Genomic DNA, 7,339 nt, shown 5'->3' on the forward strand with positions numbered 1-7,339 from the left:
ACCCTCCAGACGGGACCCCCTCGCAGCCCACAGCTCCCACCTCCCTCCCAGTAGTACCCAGCTTCATCCATGGACCAGCACCTCAGACACCCCCTGACTCGCACAGCCCCACTTTCCTTCCCAGACTAAGCCTTGGATGGGCTGTTGTGGAGGATGAACAGGAGCAGATGCTTTTACTTACATTGGTTTCCACGGTTTTGTCCTTGTGTAGCTCCTACCACAAATCCCCATTCCCTGCAGGGCCCAGGCTGCTGTAATTAGTATTAGGTAGGATTAAGATAAAGGGTAGCTAACTAGCTCGTTTATCAGGGATCCAAGAAGAAATACACCCTGAGCGTTGATGCATGTTACAGTTAAAGTCTGTCGTTCTCACATCTTCACCATCTTTAGTATTTTGGGGATTTGCTAGAGCAGCAATTTCAACAAACTTGTTCACTGGGCATTTGAGACACTGATCTCTAAAAGCACTGAAACAACACTCGTTTTTCCATCTCATTTCTCATCATCCTTTATGTAACATATTGCTTTCAGAGACAGCAAGGCACAGAGGGAAGGCTAAGAGAGGAAGTTTACAACCCTCTTTTTTCATGGAATTCAAAATCTTGAGTTTTCTTCAAAATTACAGAAATGAACAATTTGAGCAAATGGTCAGAGGGGAGCAGGAGGCTCACAGCTGGAGAAATTGTATTAAATGTACATATCATATCAGACACTACACCAATACATATCAATGCCCAGATAGTCCCAGAGCCCCAGCCCTATAATCCAAAAGCCAGTGTTTTATTCACTACATGTTCAATCCTTTAAGACTAGTACAGTTACATACTATAATAAACATACATGCACATCCCTCTTACATTGCTGTTATCATATTTCTACCTCATACATAGATATATAATATTTTATGTCCCCTGTGGCTATGCACATACTTCTTAAAGGCAGAATATTTTATATCACTGTACAGTGTTTTCACAAATAAATGTGTTAGTAATAAAATATCCTTCTCCAATTTACAGCCAAGCATCCTTTGCTCCTGGCCAGGGAAGCCTGCTTGCAGTGACTTCACAACCTCTTAAAATCTATAAATACAGCCGTATATCTTATGAAGGGGAAAAAAAAAACCACAATCTGTCATGATTTATGGGTAACTCTCTCTGTTAATCCTAATAATAGGGTTAGGAGAAGCAATTTGCAACCTAGTTTAATGTTTCGATATAAGGTTCTTCAGAGCATATCCTTCCGTTGTTCTTCAGCACAGAGGCAAAGTGTAGTGTAAGAGGAACAGCCCCCTTGGCCATCCAAAGCCAGTACTGTCACATTACAAACAGGAAACCGATCCGGTTTAAGAGCAACAGCAAACTGTAAATATACATCTCAATGGACGCATGCTCTCAATCTGCAATGTTCTGAGCATACACCCCGATGCTTCACAAACGCCTGGAGGACGACAGTGACACTGTAAAACTGACTCCAAGCAATCTCATCTTCTGAGCTACATTCTGACAGCTGTATAAATGGTGCAAGAATGACATTCCTCTGTCCCTCACCACTGAGTCACTAGTTCCCACCTTTCAGCTGGGAAATGGACACACAGTGTCTTATGACCCTGTACTTTAGGGTTCCCTGACCCCATTAATGCCTGCACAACTTTTACAGTAATATGGAAGCGCCAAGCATAGGCTTTGCATGAAAGTGAGTCTCTCATCTGTCCCCATAGTTCTCTGTCCCAGCTAATGTCATTTCTGCTTTCCAGTCCCCATCATTTACTAGCCTCACACCTGCTTCTTGCTGCATGAGCTAGACTCCCTGGCTGGAATCCATCTCTGTAATGCACTGTAGTCATCAAATTGCCATGCTGCATCCTGTCAGTGTAGACAGCATGGAGACTATAGAGCAGTAAGTAAGGGTAATGTAATGCGGCCATGGGGCCAAGAGGCACAAGAGGAGCTGAGACTGGAAGCACAGGAAGCCTTCTCCATGAGGCATTAGAGATACTCATGCAACCACACTGATTAATATTGCCTCTCCCAAAGTGAAATATGCCATCTCAAGGTCAGTGGGAATGGAAAAAGCACAAGAGGGTAAAACTCTCAGTTTTCTCAGAGTGAAAGAAGTTAAAAAGGAGTGCAGAGGAGAGGGACGCAAGAGGTAATAGCAATAAGGATTATAGAAGAACTTAATAAGGATTACTGCCTGTCATGTAGTAGGGAGGATAGGTTTTTCTCTCCCTTTTCCTTTTTTGATTCTTTCTAAAGAAACAGCCTAGGCTGATAGTTCTACAGATGGGCATTGAACAATGAGCTGATCTCAGCTGATCTCTGTTCAGGAAGAAGTTCCCACTGCAGATGGCAAGACACACAGACAGAAGAAAGTTCAAACGCCTCCACAGGAAAATTGGACAAGTGGTATGTGGAGTACAGAATTTGCCTCAAACAGGGGCCTCTAAGGGTTCCAGCTGGCCTTGAAGACACTTAAATAATGTACAGACAGAGGAAGGAAAGGAGTAATACAGCATGTGAGGGCTTGAACATGTTTTTACCTCTAGAATCTTGGCAGGGACATTTTTAATGGTCTGTGGGAGTGAGGTCTTTTGCAGGAAGTCCAAGAAGGCTACAGGAATTGGTAGTTGCTTGCAGGAGATTTGTTTCAATGTGTGCTGTGGTTTTGCTACACCTCTACAGATCAGGCCCCATCATGTTTGTGAAGGACACCAGCTCAAGGAGCTGTCTAAATGCAGGGGTTATTATTAGCACCCATGCTCTGTGGATATACAAGCTTTAACCACTCAGGCCCAGCCTTGGGAAGAAACAGCCTGTGTTTAGCTGTGTACATTTGCAATGATTCATGAGATTGTCTGCAATCACTGTAAAAATAGTCCTTACGCAACTCAGGAGCTACTACTGAAATCCTGACATTATTTGGTCTTCCCCTCTTAGTCACACTCATTTCAATTAATTTCCATGCTACCAAGAGAACTTCATACAGAAAAGGCATAAACCTGAAAGAGGAACTGGGGGAGTTAGGAAATGCAGCGAAAGGGGATGATCATTTCTTTGCAATTGTGATGAGGAAAGATTGCAGCTGTTATTCCCCCTGTAGAAGTGAAATGTGCAAACTCAACGAAAAAAGGGAGACGAATCTGTAGAGCCCTTTTTTTCTTATTTTTTTCTTTTTTTTTATCTTGCCAAGCTGGTGTTTTTCTTCACTTTTAAACCCAGCATTAAGGCATGGCTGGAAGGCATGAAGGAACATGTTTTTCCACCCGTTATCTACCAGTGCTGTCCAATCCTTTCTCCATTTCTGTTTGGGGCCAGTTCTGTACTTTTTGCTGCATTCACAGCCTAACGTGTGTCAGCTCAGCAGCACCTTGATGAGGGTCACTTAAAGGATGGCTCAGCACACGCAAAAACACATGGGGTTTAGCCTTTTCACACATAGCAATCTGCCAGATCTCATCCACTGAGACATGGTTCACATATGCAGCCCTTGTCCTCCATGCCTTGGGGGTTTTCCTGGCCCAGACCTTATTCTTCCATGACACAACTGCCAACACAGATGGAGAAGAGACCTGGGGATCTGGATAAGGACAATGGCTTCTTTCAGTATTCAAAAACACTGAAGAAGTTAAAAAACTATAGGGCCAAATTATGAGCTCCTTTCCTATACTGGCAAAAAGCCCTACAACTGCTGTGAGACACTGAACCCATGAGTGCTGTTTGGTGTGAGGTCTGCTGCTTAATGTGAGGAACACACAGGGTAGCCCATAGGCCCAGGCCATCAGGACAGGGGTACCTTTGCCACAAAAACTATGCGGATTCCTCTTTACTCCCATATTAAACTGAACCTGTGCTGGGGAGTTAAAGTGGTCTGAAAGGTCAATCTCAGTACTGCAGATTGGGATGAATTTGTTCCTGGTTTCTTTTCCAGTCGTCTAAAATCCAGCTGAAATTGGTAGAGCTCTGTGCATTTGGACTGGAAAACAAGGCTTTTGGACTGCACCCTCAAAATGTATTTGTCCATTTGCTGGGACTGGAATATCATTTATGTATGCAGCAGTACTAGAGGAAGGCCATCAAAAAGTTCTTGCCATTAAGTTTGCTATGCGCAGCAAAGGAAACACAAACTGTTTTATAGAATTCAAGCCTGAAGTAGTACTGCTCAACTTCTCATTTGTAACAAGATGGTCTTGCAAAACTGAATTGAGAAAACAGAAGATGTACCTGGGCCAACTTGTACAATAATATGCGGTACAAAAGCCAAATTTGGGTCCCTTACTGCAGTAAGTGACAATGATCTAACGTCTGCTTGAATCTCACTGCAGTCCTGCTGAGGCCGTCAGATCATTTCTTCACTTTATCGCTCTGGGATTCTTCCTAATTCTTCTTCCTGTCATGGAAATGGGATTTCAAAGCTCTAAGTGCTCAACACAAGCAAAGCCATTGTTGGCTTCCCAGTAGGTTAAATACAACTTACAGCTCACTGTGCCAACAGTTTCCTCTTCATGGCCATATGGTAGAGGATGCAAAGAGACACACTGGTTTTGTATTAAAAAAAAGGAATATAGGAGTCAAGTGCACAAACTCAACACACTGGAAGGTCTTTTACCTGCAACCCTGAGATACCTGTTGCCCCTCCAGGCATTATGAAAAGGAGCACTCAGAGAGACACAGAGCACTGAGTTGAAATGCAAACACTGAAAAGAGATTCTTAAGGCCATCAAGTCAGGCTGAGCACCTTTTACATGAGCAGTGTTTCAGAGCAATTTACAAGATTAGATCACAACCTCTCAGAGTGCATGATCAGGCAGTAGTGTAAAAAGCATAGCCCATGGACCTGAGGAACCTCTCTGAAACAATAAGCAACAGCAGAGAGCATTCAAGTGTGAAAGAGGTAGGTAGGACATGGCAGGGAAAAAGCTTTTTTCCAGTGTTTCCTGTCCTTTCTAGCAATGTGATGTTAGTTAAGGACATGGGTGTAATTTAGCTCCAAAATGTGTATTTGCTTACGCTCCACAGAACAGAAACAAGAGATGTAGCAGGTCAATCAACATGCTTCTTAACTCAGCTCTCTGTGTCTCCTGACACAAACCGAGAGATGTCCTTCAGCGACATGTCCCCTGTACCCGTTCAATCTGGTCTCTAACGCCAACAGAAGTGGTGATTTGCATATAGACAGCTTTCTACTGGAAAACTGCCCTTTCTTCTAGAGCAGAGAGCAACCTTCAGTTGGTGATTAATGACCTGCTCTTTCTGTAGTCAGCCAGCACTCACTGCAATGGTGCCGTACCAGCACAGCCATTCAACAGTCATGTTTTTCTGTCCCTCAGCTGGACTTCTGCAAGCAAGCCCCTCATCTGAACAAATCTTTTAAAAAAGAATGTCTCAGGATTGCAGAAGAAAAAACAAGAAGACCAAGAAGAACAGGAAGGATGACAGGGAGGGATACAGATTAAGAAACATCTGGACAGCTTAATGTGAAAATACTCCTACATGTGAGACAAAGTGACAGAAAGGAAAGTATAAATCTCACTTGTTCCCCACCTGATTCTCAATGTAATAGCATGGCTGAGCTCTCTCTTTTTACAGGATACAGTCATGGGCACTTAGTTCATGGCAATCAAAAGGGCCAAAAATATCCAGAAGTAATCAAAACCTTAAGTAGCTGAAGGAAGTACAAGATACTGTCTTTTCTCTGCAAACAAGGAAGCTTAAGTAAGGAACAGACATTCACTGAGGCATCCATTGCCCCAAATGCAAGGACTCATCTGAGTGTCAGAGTGCTTCCTCTCTAATCTGTTCCTGAGAAGAGTTCCCACTAATTCAACACTCAGAAGCAAGCCTGGAATTTCCATGTGGTTTGGGTCCCTGCTGCATGAGCTTCTTGCTTCAAATCTCACTGTCAGAAAGCTTTCTCCCAAAATCCATCTTCATACTCCCTTTCCCTAACTGTCTGCCATCCTCCCATGCTGCACACTTTCTTTTGATCACGGGAACTGAATATTGTATTTGCCAACTAACCATATGTCCTTTCCTTTAAAGCTGGAGTTATCCCTCTCACCAAGCAACACAGGCATGGGAGCTCTAGAGCAGTGGGAAAGAGCTGAGGTGTTCATGTCACAGCAGTGAGCTGTACCACTGGGAACCACATAGTACTGGAGGGCCCAAATGAAATACATTGGCACCAGTATAAACCATTGTCTCTCTGATTACAAAATGGCTGTGTTGAAATGACTACCAGGCCCTGCTAAAACACCAAGTTCTTTCTTATATACCACTGTCAGCCATCATTTTCAAAGCACTTTCAGAGGGTGTGAAATGATTTATGCAAGGTCACTGAATAGAAGAAAAATTAAACCCCTCTGTGCTTGAGTGGTCTGCCAGCAACCTAACCACTGAGATACTCCAGGAAACCCTGGCTTCTTTGTCATGTTAGCCATCCACAGGGCAGGGTATAGCAACAGCAGCAGCAACAGCTATACAGCTGGGATTTGGTTAGACAGAGTTATCAAGACTATTTTAAGTGGTGCAGCTCTGAAGCACTACATGTGAGAAATAGATCTTGTTTCATATGCAGCACAGTGATGCAAATCGCAGCGTTTTTTTTCTCTGGAATCTATGGGACAGAGGTGCTCAGGAAGGCCACAGTAATATCACATTCATGCTTAAAGTCGTCAAAGCAGGAAACGAATAATTTGTGAGGTAGGAGAAAAACTGCAGACTCTACAGTTCTGCATGGTTAATGATCTTTCCATGACCTTTCACTTTTGCACATCATCTTTTATTTAAACTATCTATTTAGAGCCGCAGGGCTTTGTATGAAGCATATGTCTGGATGTATTTTTCTTACAGCATTTCAAGATTAAAGTGAGAGGTTTGGGTAAGGAAGCCAGAGGGAGAGGTGTTTAATGTTTGTCTCTAAGCAGTTTTACAGAGCTAAGCAGAGAGTCTACACAGTGAGGCATAAAGGAGGCTGGGGGATAAGACTCCAGTCTTTGTACCAAGCCAAGTATCATCAGGTTAGCCACTTCATCATTCAGCTTTTGGTACACTGCCAAATTGCGAAAATGGTTACCTCAGCTCCCTGGACTGTCAGGGATAATAATGCTGAATTACAACCTAAACTCAGGGGGTATGGAGAGCTTAGGATAATGTCTCTATCAGCTGTAGGAGCACTCATCGCTAAAGTTGGGTGGCCTGGCTTCATTCTTTCTGTGTCCAAGGTCACCCCTCTCAAGTCCCTCCATTTGTTTCACAGATGGATTGGGAACCTTAAAATAGCTCCCAAGATATCAAAAAGTATTCTGTTAGAGGAAATAACACTGAAGGACTGAATTGGACAG

At 43.3% G+C, this 7,339-nt stretch overlaps 1 long non-coding RNA gene across 1 annotated transcript; it reads left to right on the forward strand.

Moving 5' to 3' along the window:
* Positions 1 to 576: 576 nt before the first annotated feature.
* Positions 577 to 5,544, forward strand: LOC130610182 (uncharacterized). Its single transcript, XR_008974984.1, has 2 exons — positions 577 to 693; positions 5,327 to 5,544. It is a non-coding gene; the product is annotated as an uncharacterized LOC130610182 (long non-coding RNA).
* Positions 5,545 to 7,339: the final 1,795 nt, after the last annotated feature.

This window comes from Pezoporus wallicus, unplaced genomic scaffold (assembly GCF_028554395.1).
Source record: "Pezoporus wallicus isolate ANWC-B61680 ecotype Strahan unplaced genomic scaffold, APGP_CSIRO_Pwel_v1 contig_7545, whole genome shotgun sequence".
Taxonomy (NCBI): domain Eukaryota; kingdom Metazoa; phylum Chordata; class Aves; order Psittaciformes; family Psittacidae; genus Pezoporus; species Pezoporus wallicus.